A 24264-nucleotide genomic window follows, 5' to 3' on the forward strand; every position below is an offset into this window, starting at 1 on the left:
TGCCACCGCTATCAGAATTCTGTAAGCCATTATTAGCCTTCTGACAAGACAAAAACATGGATGCTGTGAACTGTACAGCAAGATGACTTTGATCCGCATGTAACAGATGCGCTTCCATCCAGAGAGACACCACATGGGAGGGAAACAACTGGAGGCAGTCATCTAAATATACAACTGCCTTCGGGCAAGTCTTCACTTGGCTGGTCCAGACAGCAATCTACCCTCTTTATAAAGCCCTCCACAGATGTGAGGTTCACAGACAGGCAGGCCTAGGCTTTGACTCGACCATTCATTGGTTGAATAGCCTTCCCCATGGGGTGGGTACAATAACGGGTACAATAACGACAGCAAGCATCACTTTCCACCCCAGTGCTCTTCCTGCTGCCTTTGGGGACCTCACCAACATCATTCTCCAGTTCAGAAGCAAGCAAAGCAGAACCCTCACCCCCACTTAGAACATACAAAGCAAAAACCAGCCTTCATCTGCAGGATCACCGAAAAATGAGGGAGAAATCAAAGATGATGGAACTACACACAGACACACTCTTGGCATTGAATTTAACAGACTCAAGGAAGAGAATGTGCTTTCACAGAGATATATGGGTGTCAAACATAGGCCAGACTTTGATCCCATAGCCAAAATGCTGGCGGTATCAATAATGAAATGTCTTTTTAGTGGGTTAATCAGGTAAAACATTTTATGCTAAAAGTTTTAGGCAAATTGCATTCTGTGGATAGATGGGTACTAGGTCATCATACTGCGAGCTCCATAAGGTCTCACATTATGTTCAACCCTGTATCCTTTCACAGTCAGGTATAAACACACACTTGCATACTCCAGCACCTGCCACTGTGGCTAGCACATAATAAATGCTCAGTAAATGGTTTCACGTGAATGCATGAAGACCTCTTCAGGAAAGTCTTCATGAAGTTGGCATGAAACTTCCACCTATTAGCTCCAGGGACTTGCAAATGGTAACCACGTATCTAGGAGGCTGAGACAGGGAAGACAAAACTGAGGACCTATCACATAGCAGGTCCCTTACAACCTGCAGTGCTGGCCTTACCTCATTTTCAGATGTAGACATTGAGGCTCAGAGAGATCAGCGACAGAATTAGTAAGAGGTAGAATCAGACCTTGAACTTAGATCTCTACAACTACAAATCCAGTGCCCTTTCTATTCCCCCAGGGGCTCTTAACTGGGGACCCCAGGGAACCCATAGAAAGCATGTGGGAAATGTTTATGAGGAGGGTCTGTATCTTCCATTGCATTCCCATGGTGGTGCATGGCTTCCAAAAGGCTGAGATGTGAGCTCCTGGCTGTATGCAGGCTCTGGGCCGGCATCAGCCTGCTGCAGGAGAGAAGTAGAGGATGCAAATGGAAGTGGAGCATGGTGGTATGTTGTTCCACTCACAGTTTCAACATCCCTCTGAGCCAATATGCCAACTCTATGGGGTCCTGGGGTCCTGCCCCCATAGGGTATCATAGGGCGACAAATGACCTGATCCAAGTCCCATCCACTGCCCATGGCATTTATAGACATACTCTACTCACATAAACTTAAAATACTGATGTTTGTGAGCATGTGTGTGTGTGTGTGTGTTGGGGTGGGGGTGAGGGGTCCGAAAGACCACGGGGACATGGATAAGACCTGCAATGATTCTCTCTGTTGTGGTGATGTCACTGGGTTGTGATCTAAAAAGGAGAGAAAAGCCAGCAGAGTTCATACCCTAGGGATGCAGTAAGAAACAGCTATTGATAGATTAAATGCTAAATCTAATTTTACTCTGGATCTCTGGGCCACAGGACTTCTTGGGCATAAGACAGAGATAGAAAACTCTGTTTCCTAAATTTAACAGGTGTTGGCCAGGCACAGTGGCTCATGCCTGTAATCCCAGCACTTTGGGAGGCCAAGACGAGCAGACCACCTGAGGTCAGGAGTTCAAGACCAGCCCAGCCAACATGGTGAAACATTGTCTCTATTAAAAATACAAAAATTAGCCGGGTCTGGTGGCAGGTGCCTGTAATCCTAGGTACTCGGGAGGCTGAGGCACGAGAATCACTTGAACTGGGAGGTGGAGGTTGCAGTGAGCAGAGATTGCCCCACTTCACTCCAGCCTGGGTGACAGAGTGAGACTCAATCTCATAAATAAATAAATACATAAATGTAACAGGTATTTATAGAGTATTTGCTGCTGCCACTAGTCATGGTACTGGGGCAACTCTGTGTAATATAAAGAAATAAGGAAAATTCTTTATGTGTGCATGTTAAGCAAACAAGTCATCACAGTTCAGTGTGACAAGACTAGAAAGATGGCAGGGTGCTGTGGGAGCACCCTCAGAGGAAAGGAAGATGCCCAGGGGCATGAGAAGCAGTTCTGTTGGAAGTGATATGTCACTTCAATTAAATAAACACATACCAAGTGCCAGGCACTGTACTGGCTTGGGGGTGGAAAGTGTCTAGACACAGAATATCTGCTACCAAAGAGCCCAAAACCAGGCCCACGGGAGCACAAGAAGGACAACCTGCTACAACAAAGGCAATGTGTGTAAAGTACAGGGCGGCACAGCCCTGGGAGCAACAAACTGTGTGTGTGTCCTAGGGAGAGTGATGTCTGAGTCAGGTTTGGGAGGATAAACATGAGTTTACCAGTGTAGAAAGGAACACAGACACAAATGTGATAGTAATAGTATGTACAGAACATTCACCAGGGGCCAAACACTGTACTAAGTGATATTATTGACATTATCTCACAGAGCACTACTACTCAACTCTTTGAGGTAAACACTACTACTCTTAGTACTTGTGCACTCTTAGTACAAATTTCTTCAGACTTTATTATGTACACAGTCAGGATGTGGGTAGATTGCAAAATAGCCAGCAAAATTCTCCTCCTCATACTCATGTGCTTCTGTAGTTCTTTCCCGTACTGAGTCTTGATTTGGTCATGTGGCTTGCTTTAGCCACAGAACCCATCCCTGCTGTAATTCCCCTCTCCAGCAAGACAGAACTCTCTGCAGGTTAAGAGCCAAGGGTCTAGAGCCAGATTGCCTGGATTCGAGCACACAAACATGATGCACGGGGTTTGAAAAGCATTTATACCCTGAGGCTTGTCCCCTTTGCTGTGCTTGGAGCCCTGACACCACTATTTGAACATGCTTGAGCTAGCTTATTAGGGCGGCCATGTGAAGAACTGAGGAGCCTCAGCAAATAGCCAACCATCAAACATGTAAATGAGGCTATCCCAGAGCACCTGGGCCCAGCTGATCACCAGCTGTTGGTGGCTGCAGGATGGAGCCCAAGAGAGACCAGCAGAGGAACCACCCAGCTGAACCTAGCCCAAGTGCCAACCCACAGAATGATGAGCTAATGAATGATTGTGGTGTTAAGCCATTAAGTTTTGGTGTGATTTGTCATATAGCAAAAGCTAATTGATAGAGGGTGCATCTTCCAATGGACATTGTTTTGCAATTAAAGTCAGCAGAAATTCTTTTCTTTATCAAGGCTACATAAATTAATGGTGCATCTTACAATTGGTGATTTAGATTTGATGCAATACAAAGTATAATATTCACTCAGCAGATAAGAAAGATAGGGATTTGACGGTTGCTTGCCTTGGGTCTGAACTAATAAGTAGTGGAATTGGATCCAAGCAGTGTGACTCCAGACTTTTGACTCTTGACCTACAGATAGCTGGAGAGGAAAATGACAAGAACTTGTCGGTGGGGAAAGCAGGGTCGGATTATGAAGCGTGCTTTAGAAACCCTTGCAGAGGTTGAATTTTACTGGTTGGGAATAAGTGGCCAGTTGAGTGAGAAAGGTGAAGTAATTATCATTTCTTTTTGACATTGACTACATACAATCTTCATATCACTTCCAGAAGCAAAAAAAAAAAAAAAAAAAAAAAAAAAGAGTGCTGTGGGGATGCAGGGTGGGGTCTGGAAGCCCTGGTTTGTCAGCTGTGTGTTGGGGCAGAACTGCAATGCCGGGAGAGGGCCTGAGCAGTGAGTCTGGGAGAGCTGGAGGCCTCTGACCCAGAAAAGAGAGAGGAAACGCCGGGCAGCTGTGGCCTAAGCAGCTGTGGATTGCTCTCCCTCATGGAGTGGATGAAGCCGGTGGATCAAGTGCATGCTAAAACTAAAAGGGTTGTGGAGAAAGGGACTATGGCTTCATCAGGGCCACTGAAGACCATGGGATAATTATCAGTAGTGTTAGAACAGTGTCCGCCTGGTGGAAAAGCCTCTTCTTCACTACTGCTGAAGCCCAGGAGAGTTGTACCATCAAATCCAAGCAGTAGCACAATAACAGTGCAAAAAGCATTGCCAACGAGTAGATTTATCGCGAGGCTCATATAGCTTAATTTTTAGGGCTTCTCACTTATAGAAGCCCCTTGTGAGATCTTGGGAGGGGCTCTGGCAACCTAGTCACTTGGATAAACGTTTCCACAGAATTTGCAAAAGTAAGACCACATAGCTGCAATCAGCTGATGCAGCACATAGCACAGTTGGTGCACTCTATACCAAGTCTCTTCTGTCACCACCTCATCCCATGATGGTGCTGAAGTGGACAAGGTCATCTTTGGAACCCAACTAAGAGGAGCTGGAGCTGAACATACATTTCTTTCGGTCTGGGGAGACATAGTTATGGAATTCACAGTGACTTGCTCGTATAGCTCTAGCTTTCTCTGCACAGGAATGCCTTCAGGGATACTTCTCCATCCTCTCCGTCAACTTATCTAGCATCCTGGCAGGAGGTTCAAGGTCAGAGGTCATATCTCCCCTCTCCTAAGGCATCTTAGGGCATGGGCAGGGGAAGAGAAACACGGAGTGAAATGGACATAGCCGGTAGGTTTACCACTGAAAATTCTTCCAATCAGCAGGCATTTAAAACAAAAAGCAATGAACTTGGTACTCATCAACATAGTTTTGATTTTGAATCAAAACTAACAATGTAAGAAAAGCCCATCAATCACGGTAAAGTCCAAATTTTCTTCCTGTAGAAAATTATATTATAAAAATGTCACATGGCCTTCCTCCCAAAAACCTATAGCCCCAGTCTAATCATGAGAAAAACATCAGACAACTCCCAACAGAAGTATGTTTACAAAACACTCACCAGTATGCCTCAAAACTGTCAAGGTCCTAAAAAACAAGGATACTCTGAGAAACTGTCATAGCGGAGAGGAACCTAAGGAGGCATGATGAGTAAATGCAGTGCCATATCCTGGCTGGGATCCAATGCAATGCCATATCCTGGTGGGGATCCTGGGACAGAAAAAGGACACTGGGTAAAAACAGATGAAATCTGAACAATGGATGGGCTTTGGTTATAATAATGTGCCATTATTGGCTCAATCATCATCACAAATGTTAATCTAAGATGTTAATCAGTGGAAATTGGGTGGGGGGGTTTATGGAATTTGGCAATTTTTCTATAAATCAAAAACTGTTTTGTCAAGTTTATTTGAAATGTTGCATGAAGAAAACATTGAAGAGTATGCAGCCCAAAACATAGGGAAAAAAACTTATTAGAATGGTAAGAAAAAATAATTAATAAAATTTTTCGGTTATTTTTTCTGGATTTTGTGAAATTTATGATTGCAATTATGTATGTAGGCAACATTTTTTTCCTTCCTTACTGCTGGAGGCCCGAGAAAGCCCAAACTTTTAAAATTTGTATTTTACTGTGATTTCTGTTCTAATTCTGAAGGAAACATTCACTTTCATATCCAACTTTGTATTTGTAATTTTCTTAAAGAGTTTCCCTAAATTGTGTAAGTTTAAGGCTCCGAATATGGGTCTACCCTTGGTTGACGTTGATCACATCTGAGTAGTTAGAAAAATGTGTCCAACTCAACAATTGAATACCTACTCTATGTAAATGCAGAGGACTTGCAGGGGAGTAAGAAAGACTGGGATGGTTCATGAGGATTCACGGGACACACTGCCTCCTTCCAGGCCCTTACAGTTTCATGGGAGCATGGACGTACGCCTAATAGAGTTGCAGCCCCAAAATGGATTGAACAACAAGCACTCAATTACTGATGCCAATCTTCCTTTAACTAGCCAATTACCAAATTGGCTGGTAATTGGCTCTGTAATTAAAAGCACATCGGCCATTATTAATTGATGTGGCTGCACTTCAGATAGCCATGCCCAAAAGCAATAGACACAGAAGATTAAAAATAATTACAGCTTCGTAGTTCCTAATCACAAGTGGGAACTTTTGAGACAAGACCACTGTAAACCTGCTCATCAGCTTGTCCCAGAAAGACTTTGATTCTTTTTTTCTTTTTTCTTTCTTTGTGTTGACATGGTCTTGCTCTGTTGCCCATGCCAAAGTGCAATGGTGCAATCACAGTTCACTGCAGTCTCGACCTCCTGGGTTCAAGAGATCCTCCCACCTCAGCCTCCCATGTAGCTGGGACTACAGGCTACAGGTGCACACCACCACGCTGGGCTAATTTTTGTGTTTTTTGTAGAGACAGGATCTCGCCATGTTGCTCACACTGGTCTCGAACTCCTGGGCTGAAGTGATCCACTGACCTTGGCCTCCCAACACGCTGGGATTACAGGCATGTGCCACTGCACCCAACCCAACTCTCTTTAGCTTCTCTAGGAGATTGACCAATCAGTGGTAGGCAGATATCAATGTGAATCTAGCCAGAACTAGCCACAACATTTTAATCAGGCCAAAATGTAACAAGAGCAGGAGCAACCAAAAAAAGACTCAAATTTCCACTAGGAAATTTGCACCACTATAATATCCAATTGGCTCTTATTCCTTTGGCTAGAGAGATGTTTGAAAAGACAAGAAAGTAGAAAGGAGGGTTAAGACTGATTTCTTAAAGAAGTAAGTACAAGGAAGTATAGATTCATGCTGCCTACTTCTAAAAGAATTCCATTCCTCATAACTACATAGCATTATAATACTACTGATTCATAAGAAGTTTAATTCTATTGGAGAGGACACCAGGATTACTAGTGTTTATTTTCGTCCAGGATCTTTATTCTTTAATGTTGCTGGTCCCACTGACATATTTCAGTATACAAAAACACTGCAGCATCAATAGCCAAAAGAAAAGCCATTATGATGTGAATAGTGGTCATTGTGATCACTGTGATACAATTTTTAAAAACTTTTTCTTAGAGACAGGGTCTCACTATGTTGCTTAGGCTGGTCTTGAATTCCTGGACTCAAGCAATCCTCCTGCTTTTGCCTCCCAGAGTGCTAGGATTACAGGTGTGAGCTACCGCACCTGGCCTAATTTAAAAAAAAAAAAAAAAAGTTTATGTCCTTCATTTAAAAAAAAAAAAAGGCCAGGCACGGTGGCTCATATCTGTAATCCCAGCACTTTGGGAGGGTGAGGCAGGTGGATCACGAGGTCAGAAGATTGAGACCATCCTGGCTAACCCGGTGAAACCCCGTCTTTACTAAAAATACAAAAAACTAGCTGGGCGTGGTGGTGGGCGCCTGTAGTCCCAGCTACTCAGGAGGCTGAGGCAGGAGAATGGCGTGAACCCGGGAGGCGGAGCTTGCAGTGAGCTGAGATTGCGCCACTGCACTCCAGCCTGGGTGACAGGGCGAGACTCCATCTCAAACAAACAAACAAACAAACAAAAAACAAAACCTGTTTTTTTTTTTACCTAAGTCACAAACTCCCAAATATAGAGTCTGGAATCTTCATTTAATGAGAACACCAAGGGCATGGTTGTCAATCCTATGACACCTGTCTGAGGTAGGCATTATTCCTTATTTAAGGAGGATGCAATGAGGCTTGATGCAGATTCACTGACCCCAAAGCCTGTGTTCTTAACCACTATGCAATACTGCTTCCCATCAAAGTCTTTACTCAAGGCCACAAGACAACCCCATACATTGTAAAACTTTTTGGAGTGATTAGACTCAAAAAGTTTTGTTTTTTTTTTAAGTGTTTGTGCTGAAAGAGACCTAAGAGATTATTTAGCCCAGCCTCCTTATATCCTGAGGAGAAATCTAGGTTCTAAGGAATGAAGGTGCTTCCCAATGTCACATAGAAGTTCTTGTCAGAAGGAGTGCGAACTCAGGTCTGATTCTGGGTTGTGTGCCTTTCCCACCCTTGAGTTGGAAATCACCTGCATTAAGAGCTAGAGCCCAGGGAGAGGCACCCAGTTTAAGAGTAAAGTGTCTTGAGGAGAAGAGATAAGGTGAGACAACCAGTGATGACCGACTTGTTACAGGTTGAATTGTCCCCTCCACATTCCCCAAGTTCACATGTTCAGGGTTTTTTTGTTGTTGTTGTTGTTTGTTTGTTTGTTTGTTTTGGGACAGTCTTGCTCTGTCTCCCAGGCTGGAGTGCAGTGGCGCAATCTTGACTGGCTCACAGCAGCCTCCACCTCCCTGGGTTCAAACAATTCTTCTGCCTCAGCCTCCTGAGTAGCTGGGACTACAGGTATGCGCCAGCACACCTCGCTAATTTTTGCATTATTAGTAGAGACTGGGTTTCACCATGTTGGCCAGGCTGGTCTTGAGCTCCTGACCTCAGTTGATCTGCCTGCCTCGGCCTCGCAGAGTGCTGGGATTACAGGTGTGAGCCACCGTGCCTGGCTGTTCAGGTATCTTAGAATGGGACCTTACTTGGAGATTATCTCTTGATTACAGAGGTCATCAAGTTAAAATGAGGCAATTAGGATGGGCCCTCATCCAGTATGACTGGTGTCCTTATAGAAAGGGGGAATTTGCACACACACACACCACAGGGAAGATGGTGTGAGGAGACATAGGGAGAAGATGGACATCTGCAAGCCAGAGAGGCCTGGCACAGATGCTCTTCATGACCCTCAAAGGCAGCCAGCCCTGCCCTCGCCGTGATTTTGTACTTCTAGTCTCCAGGACCAGGAAAGACCATACCATTTCGATTGTTGAAGCCACTTAGTGTGTGGTACTTTGTTCCAGCAGCCCTTGAAAAAAATAGACCACAGAACTTGGGAGGTGCCTGCGGAGGCTCTAGGGCTGAGGGACTGGTTGCAGAAGTAAGATGAAAAAGGAGAGGCAAAGATGACAAAATCATGGGTGGGGAGGCGAGATCTGGACAGAAAAACCAGGGATTAGCCAAGTGGGAAGCAGTGAAAACGAACGTGGAGTCCATTTTTTCTAGATCTAGAAGAACTGAGCTGCCAGAGAGGTTGCTGGTGTGTGCGTTGCCCTCACCCCACTGCACCGCTGCGCCCAGCACATTGTGGGAGAGACCCAGGGAAAGTCCTTCAGATATTTGTGGGAGTGAACTGCAGGGTGCCTGAGGCCTGGGGCGAACCCATGGTCAGTTTCCCCGGCCTGCAGCCCAGGCATAGTCCTGTGGTGGTTGTGCCCACACTCTGGGGGCGACCTAAGTGCCAAGTGTGGTACTGCCCTCAGTAGCATTCAACCTCTGTGCCCCGCTTCCTCTTTGGTGAAAGGACAGTAATGACAGCACCTACCCCACCGGATTATGAAGATTAAATAGAATAATGTGTATGCAATGTTTGTAGCAGTGCCTCGCATCAAGCACTGGGTAAACAGTATCTGTTATTATCAAAGGCCTTTATGACAACAATCATTCTTCAAACGGCCCGCCAGCCAACGCTGGGCGCAAACCCCACGGTAACCGGGACCACTGTTGTTAGAAGTTGAGGTTCCTGGTCGGTCCCAGGTGCTACAAGGAAGAGTAGCCTTTGGAATGTGAGCCCGAAAACCATCGTGTTGGCTTCTGAAGCCCCCAGACGGGCATGGCAGGGACGCGGAAGCCCTGAGAACCGCACAGCAGGTGGCCGCCCTGGTGCAGCGCGCAGTCGTCCCTCAGCTCCCCTGCACTGGTGTGAGCTGCAGGCGCTGCCCACGTCAGGCTCTGCAGACACCAGACAGAAAAGGTCTTCCGGCCAGGCAGCGTGGCGAAGCCCTGTGGGGCCGCGGTGAAAAAGGGCTCAAAGCGGCCGCGCAAGTCGGTGTCAAGCAAAAACGGAGAGGAAGGCCCTTGCCGCTAGGGCCCTCGCAGCAGAAGCCCGGCCTGCCAGGAGGCCAGCGGGGCACGGGCTGAGGGTGCAGGATCCGGAGGGCGCCGCCCGCCCCTCGGGCATCGCATGGCCCAGGGTCCGCGGGGCCTCTGAGGTGAGGCGGTCCAATGTACCCTTTGTCCTTCCTCAGATTCATTATGAAATCCCAGGCAGTCCGGGCGACTCCAGCTGCGTTCTTCCGCCCGCCGTTTTTCCCCGCCGGCCATCCGCCAGCCACGCGCACCCAGACTGGAGGGCGGCCGTGGGCGCAGCGGCGGGCGGCCTGCGGGGGCGGGGCCTGCGGATGGGCGGGCCGCGGGGGCGGGCCGCGGGAGGGCGGGGGCGGGGCCGGCGCGGCGAGCGCACCAGCAGCATCCTGGCTCAACCGCGGCGGTGGCGGGGGCGCAACTAGCAGGCAGAGGCGGCGGCGCCAGCGGCGCCTTAAATAGCATCCAGAGCTGGCGCGGGGCAGGGAGTGGGCTGCGGTGACAGCCGGCGGCGGAGCGGCCGGTCCACGGAGGAGGTGAGTGCGCCCGCCGTGCGGAGCCGCGCCTGCTCCTGCGGCGGTGCCTGGGCCCCGGCCGAGGAGCGGGCTGAGGTTGCCCTTCGGGCCGAGCCCGGAGCAGCGGCCGCCGCGGAGGCGCGTGAGCCGCCTCAGGCTCGTGGGGCCGCGCCGCCTTTCCGGCCTCCTGCCGCGGCCCCGCTTCCCTCGGCAGCCGGAGGCCTCCAGGGCGCCCGTGCCGCCGCGGCTTCCTGTGTCTGAGCCGCGGGCGGCGCGGGCGCGGGGCTTGTGCGCGGCGGGGGATGCGCGCGGCACCGACCCCTGTGTGTGCGGCGGCGGGGACCGGCCCGGCGGAGCGGCCGGACGCCGCGCTTCGGTTGGGAGGAGGTGGCCCCGCCAGACCGCTGACGTTTCTCTCGGCCGCGGCCCCTGCCTGCCCCAGAGACCGGGTTCGCGGGCGTTCGGACCGCGCGTGGGGCGGGACTGCACCCGCGCCCGCTGAGATGCCGGCCCCACGCCGCGCGCCGGCACGAGGCCCACAGGCAGCTCAGAGGCCGCTGCCAGTGGCTGACATTCTCGCAGTGTCTCCAGAGGAGTGCCCGTGGCCCCTGCACTTGACCGTGGAGCATTGATCTAAGGCGTGCTGGCATTTTTTGAAATTGAGAAGCAAAGATAACGTCTGTCACCTGGCAGCGTAGACAGAGAGTGGCGGTAGATGACTTGAATGGACACGTGGATTCGAGTCTGGGGACAGGCGTTCCCCCAGTCAGTGCGTGTGAGAGTGTGGAAACCCCTTCCCCACTCCGTCCAATTTCAAGGTTATGGAGCGTAGTTAAGAGTGACCATTCTAAAAGCGTCCTCTAGTGCCCTGGCTAAGACTTTTAAGCTTCTTGGTGCAGGAGTATCTGAAGTCCCGCGACTCTCACTGCCCTGCCTTTTATTATTTCTTGACTTTTGATTAGCTTTGAGAGAAACTGGTTAAATCTTGCAGGTTCTGCCACACATTTCACAATATAACCTGTGATTGTCCCATGGAAAACAGTTATTGGCTTCATGCCAGCAAAAAAATCAAAAACTTCTGGTTGATTCTTTTTTTTTTTTTTTCAAGTGGATGTGGGAAGGTTAGGTTGGCTAAAACGTAAAGTTTGAGTTGTAGGAGTGTGCTGCGTAGGCTTGAGAAGATGGAGCTGTTTAAGGAACCATTGCTAGCCATCAGGTTGGAGCTAGACAGTGCAGTGCCATATAGTGGAAAAGCACCGGGTCTTGGGAGACTTACTTTCTTCTTCTGACTCAACTCGGAAAACACCTACCTAGTCTGAGGCCCCCTCAGACTATCTCAGAGTTGCTGCCACAAACACTGGTAAAACTGTCCCTACCTTCTAGCATGCTTAATGTCTAGGTCTTGCTACATCTTTTTTGATGTAACTGTTTTGTGGAAAATGGTTGTGTGTTTGGGGAGGCTTTTGAGAAAAGATGAGGTTGCCTTGTCATTAGAGCTGGGTATTTCTCCTCCTCTCTCCCTTCCAGTTTCACTTTTCTGGAAATAGCAAGACTGTAGGAATAGTAATTTGTAGATATTTATAGTCAGTAACCTTAGAGGAATGTTTCGTTTTTAAGATCAATTGAATTTATTGTGTAAGTTTGCCATTTAAAACGTGCCCATTTGTGTTTACTGTCTCTCGTAACCGAACTCTGTTAAGTTAGAATCCATTAGTAATGTTTTGTGGACAGTCTTGTTTGGATGATGCAATGCATGAGACTCCTGTACTACAAAATAGAGAAGAATTTCCTTTAAGGCAGCTCAAAGCTGTTGGTATCCTAAAGCCTTTTTAGGCCTCAGTCTCTGACAGGCAGTGATCTGACAGGAGGTAGATAAAGGTGCCGGAGTTCTTAGTGAAGGCTGGCAGTCCAACTTGGTAGTCAGACAAACACATGACGGTCAAAAGTGCCTTCGACACTGGGGCCTGGAGAAGAATTCTCAGTGGCCAGCGCTGATCTGAAGCTGCAGGGAGTTGAGTTTGAGTTTCAACATGCTGGTACTTCAAGGGGCTTCTGAAAAGTTTTAAAGGAGCACAAGCCCTGAAGGAGTAGCTGAACTTAGTGAACTAGAGAAGGCAGGGGCAGTTTTACCAGGGTTTGTGGCAGCAACTCTAAGATTGTCATTTTACATCAAATGCTGAATGTCAATGCATAAGAAATTTCAGTTTGTGGCAAGCCTTGGGTTGTATATAACGGCAAGAAGAGAAAACTATGACATAATCTGAGTGATGTTCATTTTCTACATCATGACATTTTCGCTTTCTTTTTTTTTCTTTTCTCCCAGATAAGGTCTCACTCTGTCGCCCAGGTTGGAGTACAGGCACAATCATGGCTCACTGCAGCCTCCACTTCCCTGGGCTCAGTTGATCTTCCCACCTCAGCCTCTCCAGTAGCTTAGAGTACAGGCGCACACCACCATGCCCAGATAATTGTTTTTTTTGTTGGGGTGGTGGTGAAGCGGTTTTGCCATATTGTCTAGGCTTGTCTCGAACTCCTGGGCTCAAGCGATTTGCCCTCCTTGGCCTCCCCAAAGTGCTAGGATTACAGGCGTGAGCCACTGCATCTAGCCCACTTTCACTTTCTTGACTGTGTTAGAAACAACACAGTATTCATTCACTTACGACCTTTGAGGAATCTAGAGGGGTGGGTGAAATACTGGAGACTCCTTGAAGTGTGGCTGGCTTCAAGGGTGTCACCCTTGGACAAAAACTTAAGTGGAGGTGAGTAAGGGCCCTGCTCCCCTGTGCTGCCAGCCTTAGAAGGATATGATCATCTGGAGGCAAATAGCTTGTTGCTTGAGGCCAGGAGTTCAAGACCAGCCTGGGCAACACAGCAAGACCCCATCTCTAGAGAAAAAAGGTAAAAACAATAACATAAAATCTCAAAACTGGTGGTTCCATATAGGTGCCTGGGCTGATTCTCTTTATGAAATATTTGCTGGTCTTCAAGTTTAAATAAAATTCTGAAAGCTGTCTAATATCTAAATCAAAACCACTTACCACAGAAAAGCTATATTCATTTTTCATATTTCAAGAGTCATGCACGCTTATTGGAAAAAATTTGGGAAATAGGACAAATGAAGCTCTTCCAGAGATTAAATACTATTAACATTTTGTTGTATTTCCTTCCGGTCTTTTTTCCCTATACAATAAACAAATTTTAAGCATATATTGTTAATTAAAGATTAAAATTTTGACAATTTAATCACCTAAGTTATATTGTGGGCTTTTTTCCACGTCGTTACATATTCTTCAAAAACTAAGTTCTGAAGACAACTGCATTATTTGCTGTATGGACCATAATTTAGTTGCTTCTCCCCTATTGTTGGATATTTTTCAGAACAGTTTACCCACCTTTGTTATATGTTTAAATAGATCTTTAAAAAATAGGGCATGTTCTGCTTTAAAACTCTTGAAATTAACAATAATTTAAAAAGTGTTTTTAGTAATGAATAGGCTTGATGGACTTTTGGGTTCATGTGTTCCAGTCAAAAGCGGTTGAAATAGGGATTTCATGGTTTGGAAAGAGAAATGGAAAGAAGTTAGGGCATCAGAGGAGGAAACGGGGCCTGCCTGTAGACCATTTCCTCATTCTGGAGGGGACTTCTGATAAATGTAGGCTCTGTCCATTAGCACAGCTTTGGCTGCTATAGAAATGGGCACTTTCCCCTTAGGTTTGTTGTGGGAGAAATGTCCCTCTTAGAAGGACTGAAATACTCTGAATACTATTTATTCCTTTATTAAGCAGAGTCATGAGAAAGTGCTTCCGGAGCTAGTTTCTCCTTCTGGGCCCAGGTGTCTGCCACGAAGCAGGGCTGTGGTAGCTGACCGAGGTGGTGGCCACAGCCTGGACACAGCCAGGTTTAGGAACGAAGCAGTGACCATAGCAGCAGACAGAGCCAGGTGCTGCTAAGCTTCTGATGGGTTAACTCATTAGTACCCCCAGCAACCCCGTAAGGTAAGTCCTGCTGCTAGCCTTACTGTACGCAAGGTAAAGGAACAGGTGCAAAGATTAAGTTGCTCAAACCAGAATTTGAACCTAGGCAGTCTGGCTTCAGGGTCTGTGCTCCTAATTGCTTGACTCTGCTGCCCCTCCAGAGCTAGAAGTTTCTCAGTCCAGGAGGGCCTAAAAAGCTCCAGGTTAGGCCAGGCGCGGTGGCTCATGTCTGTAATCCCAGCATTTTGGGAGGCCCAGGCGGGTGGATCAACCTGACCAATATGGTGAAACCCCGTCTCTACTAAAAATAACAAAAATTAACCAGGCGTGGTGGCGCGTGCCTGTAGTCTCAGCTACTCGGGAGGTTGAGGCAGGAGAACTGCATGAACCCAGGAGATGGAGGCTGCAGTGAGCCCAGATTGCGCCACAGCACTCCAGCCTGAGCGGCAGAGTGAGACTCCCGTCTCAAAAAAAAAAAAAAAAAAAAAAAGGGAAGAAAGTTCCAGGTTATACACCTGGCAGTAAGACAGGAAGGACAGAGCTGGGTCTCCTTCGGTGTCGCTGCTCCTTGATTTTACCCCCATCTCATTTACAGTCTGCCTTGAATTATCTCTTTATACCACTAGAGTGCTGAAAGAGACCACACATTTTGATTCAGCTTGGCTCAGGGAGTGGTAAGATCACTTGCTATGTAGCTGTGACTTTCTAGAGAATTAAAAAATAAAAGGCTTTGCCTGCCCTGGACATTGGTCTTGTAAGGCTGGAGAACAATTGAGACGCACAATGAATGCATGCAGTGTGCTGGAGGAAGAGAGCACGTTTCAGCTGGGAACAGGACCCAGGCCGAGCAGTGGTGGAGCAGCGTCCGCTAATGTAGGAGACTGGCCTCACCGCACCCATAGGTTTGCTTTCTGCTGTGTGTCGTGGGGTACTTTGATCTCTCAGCGCATTCTAGATCATATTCAACACTTTCAACGAAAATAAAATTGGGGCTTTTTGGGGTTTGAAGGCACAGTAGCATCGCCTAGTGGTTATGGATCTCTTTTTCCCAGTGAGATTTTAGGCAGAACCCTGAGAGATGAAATACATAAAAGCAGGGCTGCGGTGGTTGAAGAGCTTCCTCTGTCTCCCTTTGCCACCTGTGAGGGACTTCAGAGCACCTCTGAAATAAGCCACCTTATTCATTGCACCCGTGCAGTGACTGCAGGGCTCGTAGGGGGGTGACTTGGCCAAGGTGACACAACCTGCCTGCCCCTCTGGCCATACACGCATGTGGAGTTTGTTCCTGGATCCTGTGCCTGTTCAAAGAATGGCTGGACCTTGGTGTTGCCCTTGATTTCTGCCCTGAAGTCCAGTCAGCCAGCAGTTCCGCTTATTCTGACCTACTCTCTGCAGTATTGCCCAACGCACGTGCATTTCCTCCTTGCCTTCTCAGTATCACCATCCTGGTCCAGAACTGTCACCTCCAGTTTAAACAGTGAAGGCCTTTGTCAGAAAGGGGGGCAGGGTGCAGAGGGGAATGGTTGCTTTTTCTAAATCACAGCTCTGGTCGAATCCCTCCTGAGCGGAAGCCTTCCAGGCCCCCTCTGTAAGGCCCCAGGTGTTTGTTTACCTGTCAGGGCCTCTGCAGCTTCGTTCTTACCTGTCAGGGCTTCTGCAGCTTCGTTCTTACCTGTCAGGGCTTCTGCAGCTTGGTTCTTACCTGCTGTCTCCACGCTTCTCCAAACCACCACATCCTGAGGCTTCTAGAAAGCAGACTCTGGTGGCACGGGGTTGATGGGTCTGTGTACCCAAGACACTGTACCTGGGTGCTGTCATCTGCCCGACTGACCTTCCTATGTCCTGGTCCGATGGTGTCTTTGATCTTACAGCTAAGATTCGAGACACTAAAAGTCTCTAGACTCAAGCCTGTGTTTTTGCTGGGATAAAGTTCGTGTTGAGTACATCTAGGCTGGGCGTGGTGGCTCACGCCTGTAATCCTAGCACTTTGGGAGGCCAAGGCAGGCGGATCACCTGAGGTCAGGAGTTTGAGACCAGCCTGGACAACATGGTGAAACCCTGTCTGTACTAAAAATACAAAAATTAACCGGGTGTGGTGGCAGGCACCTGTAATCCCAACTGCTCAGGAGGCTGAGGCAGGAGAATCCCTTGAGCCTCGGAGGCGGAGGTTGCAGTAAGCTGAGATAGCGCCACTGCACTCCAGCCTGGGGTATAGAATGAGAATCTGTCTTCAAAAAAAAAAAGTACATCTAAATGGTACAATGCCCACCTCGGCCTGTTTGGAATGCCATTCCTTGTCCCACAGAGCCCTGCTCCTCAGAGACACTTTTCCGGGAGTGACTCTCCCCTTCCTCAGCTGCGCTCACTGTCGTTCAGCTGGGGAGGCACCAGCGACCACGCTAGTGGTTAAAATATCAAAACACTCCCATCCTGGCTAGAGAACAGCTGCTACCCTAGTGCCCCACCCTTAATATGGAAACTAAAGGGTTCATACATGGGGCAGCAGAGGAACTTCGGAGCCCTGTTCTGGTGCCCTGGCCTGTGTCTTTCCTGACTGGTTGGTGCCTGGCTATACTGGGTATTAAATATTTTGACGAGCATCCCAGCCTCTGTCCCACGTGCATCTTTTCATGAGCACATATCTGGCTTTCACAGACCGGCACCCCAGCCACACTCTAAGCTCTGGGCACATGGGAGACCTAGTCACTGTCATTTCTGTGTTTTCAGCAGCATTTAATACAGGGCCTTACCACTAGTAAGCATGTATGATTATCTGATGATGGATTGAGTGTAGAGCAGGTTCCGATGGTCAGCTGTCCCATAGAAGGTGGTCCCTAACAAGAGTATACATTGTCATGTTCCAGGTTTGTCTATTCTGATCCTGTGCAAAACTTAGATCTTATAGCTAAGATCAAGGCACTGAAAGTCTCTAGACCTAAGTCTGTGCTTTCACTGGGTGAAGTTTGTGTTTCAGAGTACGTCTGAGGTGTTTCTTTCCGTGTAGTTTGAGTTGTGGTGGAGAAGCAGGTGGCTGTGGTCTTTGCAGGGTGTGGGAGGGGAGGAGATTGGTGTTGAGTCCCAGCTAATGTTACATAACTCTACTGTAGTCTTCCTTTACCTGGTATTCTTGCGTTCAAATTGCCCCTTGTTTCTGTGCCACTAGTGAAATGGTCAAATGGCTCATTGTTCCTTCAAGGAACAGGTAATAGGTGGACAATTACCTACATTGTGCCTCAGGCAAGTTTCTGAGGCATCCCAGGATGGGTAGCTGGCGGGGGCCTTGTCTGTCAAGCGTCCCAGCCAGGCACCTCACAGTGGACGGAACTGAGTTCTCGAGGGGGTGGCTGAGCAGTCCAGACTCTCACGTTAGAGTCTGAAGACAGCCAGTCTGTGCTTTTCTCTTCTGACGTGAGTCAGAGGCAAATTTTGCTGATGCCAAGACCTCCCTGGAGTTCAGGCAGGGTGAAGATCCTTGTCCTTGGGGTCAGGGCTGAAGCTTCAGGGTTTCCAGGACAGACCTTCAGAGGAGGCCAGTCCTGGAGCCTGGCATGGGTCTCAGCCTCAAGTATCTGTCCTCCACAAAGGCGGGCTCAGCACTAACCCTCTCTCGCAGGCCAAGTGACAGTCACCAGCAGCGTCTTGCCCTCTCTGGCATGCTTCTCTCCATCACTGGGTGATGCTGAGTGTCTTTGCTTCCCTCCTTGATGTGACAGTCCCTTTTTACAGGCTTTCGCAGACACTGCCCCTCTGCCTCCCAGGCGTGGCACGCGTTTCAAGGTGCTTCCATTAGCAGCTTCATTCATTGTTGCCCATGGTGGGGAACAGATGGAGACACTAGCCAGGCAAGATGCCAGAGAGGCTGCAGGGCTGCTCAGGAGATTGAAGGACTGTCTCGAGTGGGGTATGTGCCCCATAGAGGCTGGCTAGCCCATCCATTAGGGTGTAGATAGAATAGAAACATTAGAACTTCTACGGATAGTTATTTTTTGGCCATCTTTTAAATTCATATTTGTGTGTTTTCTAATGTTCAGAAAATATTTGCAGAATGTACATGTATATAGTTTATAGATAAAAGCATTTACATGTGAGGGGTGCATGTATTTATTAGGGTACATCATCAGAAGTTTAGAGAACCAGAAAGTTAACTCCTTCTCTAGCACCAGTATCATGAGAGACCTCTGAATGCCATTTTTTCTTTTTTTTTTTTTTTTTTTGAGACGGAGTCTCGCTCTGTAGCCCAGGCTGGAGTGCAGTGGCCGGATCTCAGCTCACTACAAGCTCCGCCTCCCGGGTTCACGCCATTCTCCGGCCTCAGCCTCCCGAGGAGCTGGGACTACAGGCGCCCGCCACCTCGCCCGGCTATTTTTTTTTGTATTTCTTAGTAGAGACGGGGTTTCACCGTGTTAGCCAGGATGGTCTCGATCTCCTGACCTCGTGATCCGCCCATCTCGGCCTCCCAAAGTGCTGGGATTACAGGCTTGAGCCACCGAATGCCATTTTTTCAAAAGGAAAGAATTTGTCAGTTAAAGGGGAATAGAAACTGCTCTCTGGCTGGGTTGTGGTTCTTGTCAAATAGGCCTGTGACTTCAGGAGAGTCGGGTTAACTACAGAGTATGTTTTGTCTTCGATTGCAGAGCTTAGCAATGTGGAAGCCTCATTGGGATCGGGGTTTTATTTTTTTCTCTTTTGTTTACTATCATATCCCCTGAGGCTGGAGCTGACTTGCATATCCTCAATATTTGCAAATTGAATATATGAGCCTTTTTATTGCATGATAATTAAGTATTGTGCTGAGTTGGATGCTTCAAGTCAATATTCAGGTTGGCTCCTTTTGTTTAAACCGTTGGGCAGTTGGCAAGATGCAGCCTACGTGCCAGTCAGTTTTACTGTCCTACACATCATACCCCCATGCGGTGGAACCATAGAGCCATGGAGGCCTCAGAAGTGTCACCTGAGAGACAGGGTGTTGGGATGTAACTTAAAATAATTTTTTAAGAAGTGGGTATAATGAAACAGTAGTAGCAAAATGTTGATCATTACTGGAACTGAAGTTGGAGTCATGGGTACATGAAATACAGTTTTATTATACTACTATGTTTACTTCTGAATAGATTTGAATTGTCATAATACATTTTAAGTGAAACATAAAGGGAGTATAGAGACCCCAAACTAGTATCACCCATTCCGAGCAGGTAATGGCCAAACTGCACAATCTCTTTTTCTTTGTCTTTTAAACACTGGTCATTGTTCTATAATCTTCTGCAACTTGTTAGGTTTGTTTTGATTTTGGCTTCCCCAGGGCCAGTCGCCTCTTTTTATAGTTACCTGAGCTCTTTGTGTAATTTTAGCTCCTGTCTCGTGGTTGTCACCCGTACCTCTCTTCTCCTTCCCCATACGATGGGCTAAATCCTGGTTAACCTTTTCTCTATTTCACTTGTTGCTTCCTGTGACACCACTGAGGTCTTCCGTGTAACAGGCACAATTTAGAGGTCAGAACAGGGTCCCATGTTTTTTGCAGGCTGTGTCTAGTCCTGGGAACTCACAACCTATGATTATCTTGTAGATTCCATTCATCTCTGCTTTTTTTTTTTTCTCTTTTTGACGGAGTCTCTGTCGCCCAGGCTGGAGTGCAGTGGCGCCATCTTGGCTAAGTGCCACCCCCGCTTCCCAGGTTCAATCGATTCTCCTGCCTCAGCCTCCGAGTAGCTGGGACTACAGGTGCCTGCCATCACGCCCGGCTAATTTCGCCATGTCAGCCATGCTGGTTTCGAACTCCTGACCTCAGATGATCCACCCACCTCTGCTTCCCAAAATGCTGGGATTACAGGCATGAGCCTGTAAACTTGGCCTCATCTCTGCTTTTTAAAGTCACAGCAGGTACCTGTTGAAATGTGTAAAAACTCAACTGGATTTCTCCAAACTCTTGAGAGGCTGGTCTTCCTCTCTGGGCAGAGAGGTCTTTGTGTTCTGTCTTCTCACCCATGTCCTGCTAAGCCATTTCTGTGGTTATCAGTCTCTGAAACCTTGATGTATTTTAAGAGGTGTAAGTAACTCTACCCAACCTGTGCCCTCTTTAGCCTTCTTATCCAGGTCACTGATATGTGATAGCTGTGACCTCTGCGAGCCGTGGGGTGGTGTGGACTCCTTGAAGACAAGGACTGAGTCTTGCTCCTCCCAGTCTCCCACTCCAGGCCTGGGTCCTGGCGGGGACAGGAGGGCTTTATGAACTAAACACCCACTGGGCGAGGGCGAGCCTCCTGCAGCCAGCTGTTTCTTACTCAGCCGGTTGACAAGAATGCTGTCATGGGAGAGAGAGGCAGAGGCTCCTGGCAGTTGCTTTACAATGTTGCTGTGAGTCCCCAGCCCACCTGCTGCTCCTGCAGGGCCTCCTCCCTGCCTCTTTGCTCACAGCACTGTCTGGCTGTTGCTGTTCTCCACCCCCTCCTGTCTCTGCCTGTTCAGACTTGGCCTGGTTCCACCTTCAGCTCTCTGGACAGCCCTCCCTCAGATGCCTGGTGCATGCGTACTGTTTTCTCCCTCCTCTAGATTCCTGGAGCACCAGGGCTCTACCTGCCCTGGTTATCAGATCTGTCTTCGGTGGCTCTGTTAACTCTTGCAGGTGTGTTTATCTTCATTGATATCCTAAACTTGCTGAAGGCAAAGAAAACCTTGTAAGTGCTTTATCCTCAAGCTTTCTGTTTGTCAGGGACTAAGGAGAGTTCCTCATCCCCCTGTAATGTTCAGAGTGTTGCTTCTTTTTTGTGGTGTGACCCCTTTTTCAAAGAGGCACTTAAGTGGAAGTGGCTCACATAGCAGGTCAGCAGCTGAGCTGGGTCCAGCGCAGGCAGACGATGCAAAGCATAGCTACGTATTTTCCAGGAAGGGTTTATATCCTATCTGTCATTCTGTTCTAAGGACAGGTCACTACCCTAAATCCTTTGTGGAGCAGGTGGGAAATACATAAATACAAGAGGACATTAACTGACCTGACTCACTTATAGCTTCTTTATCTTGAGAAACTTTAAAAATACAGCTAATAGTTAGGATGGCAAGTTTTATATTGTATTAATTTTACCACAGTAAAAAATTGGAAAAAATACAGCAACATACAAAGAACAACAACAGTAGTAAAAGCATCCATAGACTCACCACATAGAATTGAGGGTTTTATCATTGACTCTTTTGTTCACACATCACTGTTCCCTGGGGCTTTTGGGTATAGGTGGAAACTTCATTGTTTACTCCCGTACGCCGGGATTGCCTGGCCGTCTTTTCCCTTCTCTTACATAGTCTTGGAGAAGCTACCATGGTGTTCGTGATGGAACGAGGCGTAGCTCTCCTCTGTTCCCACTCTCTTCTTTATTCTCCCTGAAGCCGGCACCGGTAGAGGAGCTGGCTCAAGATTTTGCAGCTGATCGGAGGCACAGCCAGTACCTAGAATGTGATCTTCTTGCATTTGGTCTAGGATTCTTTCCATGTTCATATTCTGTTTATTTCCATAGTCACCACGGGAAGATGGGAAGATCCTGACTTTGGGCAAAGCACCTGAGAGGACCTGAGGATGTAGGTACCTTCTCTGCAAGCAGTTTCTCAAACAAGTGGAGCTTCCTCTCCATCTCTGGCCCTCGGAGGAGGAGAGTGCCTGCCTGGCTTGGGGCCAGCTCTGGCTGTTGTGAAAGGACATTTGATCCTCTCTGCTGTGAAGTTGTCCTCCCTTCTCCTGGTATGGTCCCTTGCTTCAGGGCTGACTTTGTGGTTCAGCTGAGTCCAGTAAGGTGAAGAGTCTTCTGGATTATTTCAGTGGCAAAAAGCCATTTATTTCCTTCTTTAGCTTTTGTAATAACAGGCCGTGCTCATCTTGCCTAATACCCTTAGAAGCTACTGCTGTGTTCTTCAACATGCAGTCATACAGACGCAATTCTGACTCTTCCTGTGCTGAACGTCCACTGAAATAACGTGCTGTATTGATCCAGTTCATGAGTGAGAAGTTTAATCTACACAAGCCTTATCTGTCTTGCTCTTTGCAGAATGGTTGCGTCAGCCTAACAAGCAGATCTTTCTGTCTCCATCCACTGCCACAAAGCTGTTGACTGAGGCTATCTGCCCAAGTCTGCTGGCTTCTCTAGCTCTTATCAGTAAACTTCTGTCTCGTTGTGATGTATCTACCACAGTTGCTTAGCCTTACTCAATCAGTATTGGAAGACAAGTGGAATAATCTTGCTTCTCAGGACATTTTTTGAATGGAAACTTGCCCTCTTAAATATGTACTGCCACAACTTAGCCCTGCTGTCCCACGCAAAGGCTGTACATGACCTGGATATCTCCACGGGGCATGTCCTAACTATAATCGTCATTTTCTCACGTGGATGTACGTGACAGATATTTGTCGCTGTGTGTGAAGAGAGAAGGGAGGAGAGCTCTATGTTTTTTTTTTTTTTTTTTACTCTGGAGAATGTTGGGCAGGTCCTGTTGTCAGCATTCCATACATCGCAGATGGCTGCCCACTAGCGCTGTGTTTCTGGAAGCGTTCTGCTCATTGGAGCCCTCGCACGGGACTCTGGATCTTGTGCTTGAGTCTTGTCTGTTTCCCTGGTTTGGAAGATTCTCTTTTCTGTCATAGAAAGCTCACAGAAGTTGGAGTCCAGCCCTGATATGGGGCTCTGGGCTCAAGCCTTTCTGACCATTTGCTGTTTTACCTAAGAAAAGTACTTATTTGATCTCTTCCCTTCCCTGTGGGCAGCCTTGATTTGTTTTAAATGAATCATCAGTCGTCTGTCCAAATCTCAGTGTATCTCAGTGTCTTCTAAAGACACTTGCCGTTAGAGTTGATGGCAGCCTTGGGCTGACGTTATACGTAAGTGAAACAATTTGACGGCAGCCTTGGGCTGACATTATACATAAGTGAAATAGAAAACGTGATCAAAATAAGAGCAAGAGAATATTCTTATGTCCCCTTTAAATCAGTGGCTCACACCCTTTTCTTTGTCCGCCAGTCAGCCAGGAGATGTTCTCTACTCCTTTCTGGTACACTGTATAGGAGTCTGGTGGGAGTAGAAGGAGATGACTGAAGTTGGAAAATGCTTTCAATACCCCCTTTCTTTTTGGAGAATCACTGATTTATGAATATATCCTCCAGGGACCTGTCGCAGAGACACGGTCACAATCACAGAGGGTGTGACATGGTCAGAATCACACAGGGTCATTCATGACTCGGCAGATGTTTGTTAAGCACCTGTCCTGGGCTTGGGACTGTGTTAAGCACCAAGGGCGTATAAAGACAGATGGGAGGAGACCCTGGCCGGGGAGAGGAAGGAGCAGCTACGTCGGTACTAAGTACCACTCGCTGTAAGTGTAAGACAGGAGGTCCTAAGTACCACACAGGGGTTACAGATAAAGAAGTCCTGGAGTTCAGAGGAAGGACTGATTGCTTCTCATAGAGAGGAGGGGATTGTGTAAGATTTCGGGGTGATTGTGGAACCGCCGCCTCCTCACACGTGAAGGAGGGCCCTGAGGACCCTGGAAAGTTGGGCGGGTTGCTCACAAATCGCCCTCCTGTCTCCTCCTCCCAGTGTCTCTTCAGGGTTTTGCCATTCATTCGCAGGCTCAAAATTACTTCTCTTTTTTCCATTTGTATCCACTGAAGCAGTTTTTAAAAATAATGAAACTTTTTTATTGTGGTAAACTATATATAACATAAAATTTGTCATTCTGATCATTTTTAAGTATACTGTTACACAATGGTTGAAGTACATTCACAGTGTTGTATAACCATTACCA

General features: G+C 47.6%; 1 protein-coding gene across 10 annotated transcripts in view; it reads left to right on the top strand.

Moving 5' to 3' along the window:
- The first annotated feature begins 10325 nt into the window (after positions 1–10325).
- Positions 10326–24264, top strand: part of ACSL1 (acyl-CoA synthetase long chain family member 1) — a 71843-nt gene continuing 57904 nt past the window's right edge. For 2 of the 10 annotated variants that reach the window (XM_031664126.1, XM_003899409.3), the window contains exon 1: positions 10360–10533. The gene's annotated coding sequence lies outside the window, so the exon portion shown is untranslated. The other 8 variants (XM_031664128.1, XM_031664138.1, XM_031664135.1 and 5 more) reach the window with 8 other exon arrangements.

This window comes from Papio anubis, chromosome 3, assembly GCF_008728515.1.
Source record: "Papio anubis isolate 15944 chromosome 3, Panubis1.0, whole genome shotgun sequence".
In the NCBI taxonomy this organism is placed as follows: domain Eukaryota; kingdom Metazoa; phylum Chordata; class Mammalia; order Primates; family Cercopithecidae; genus Papio; species Papio anubis.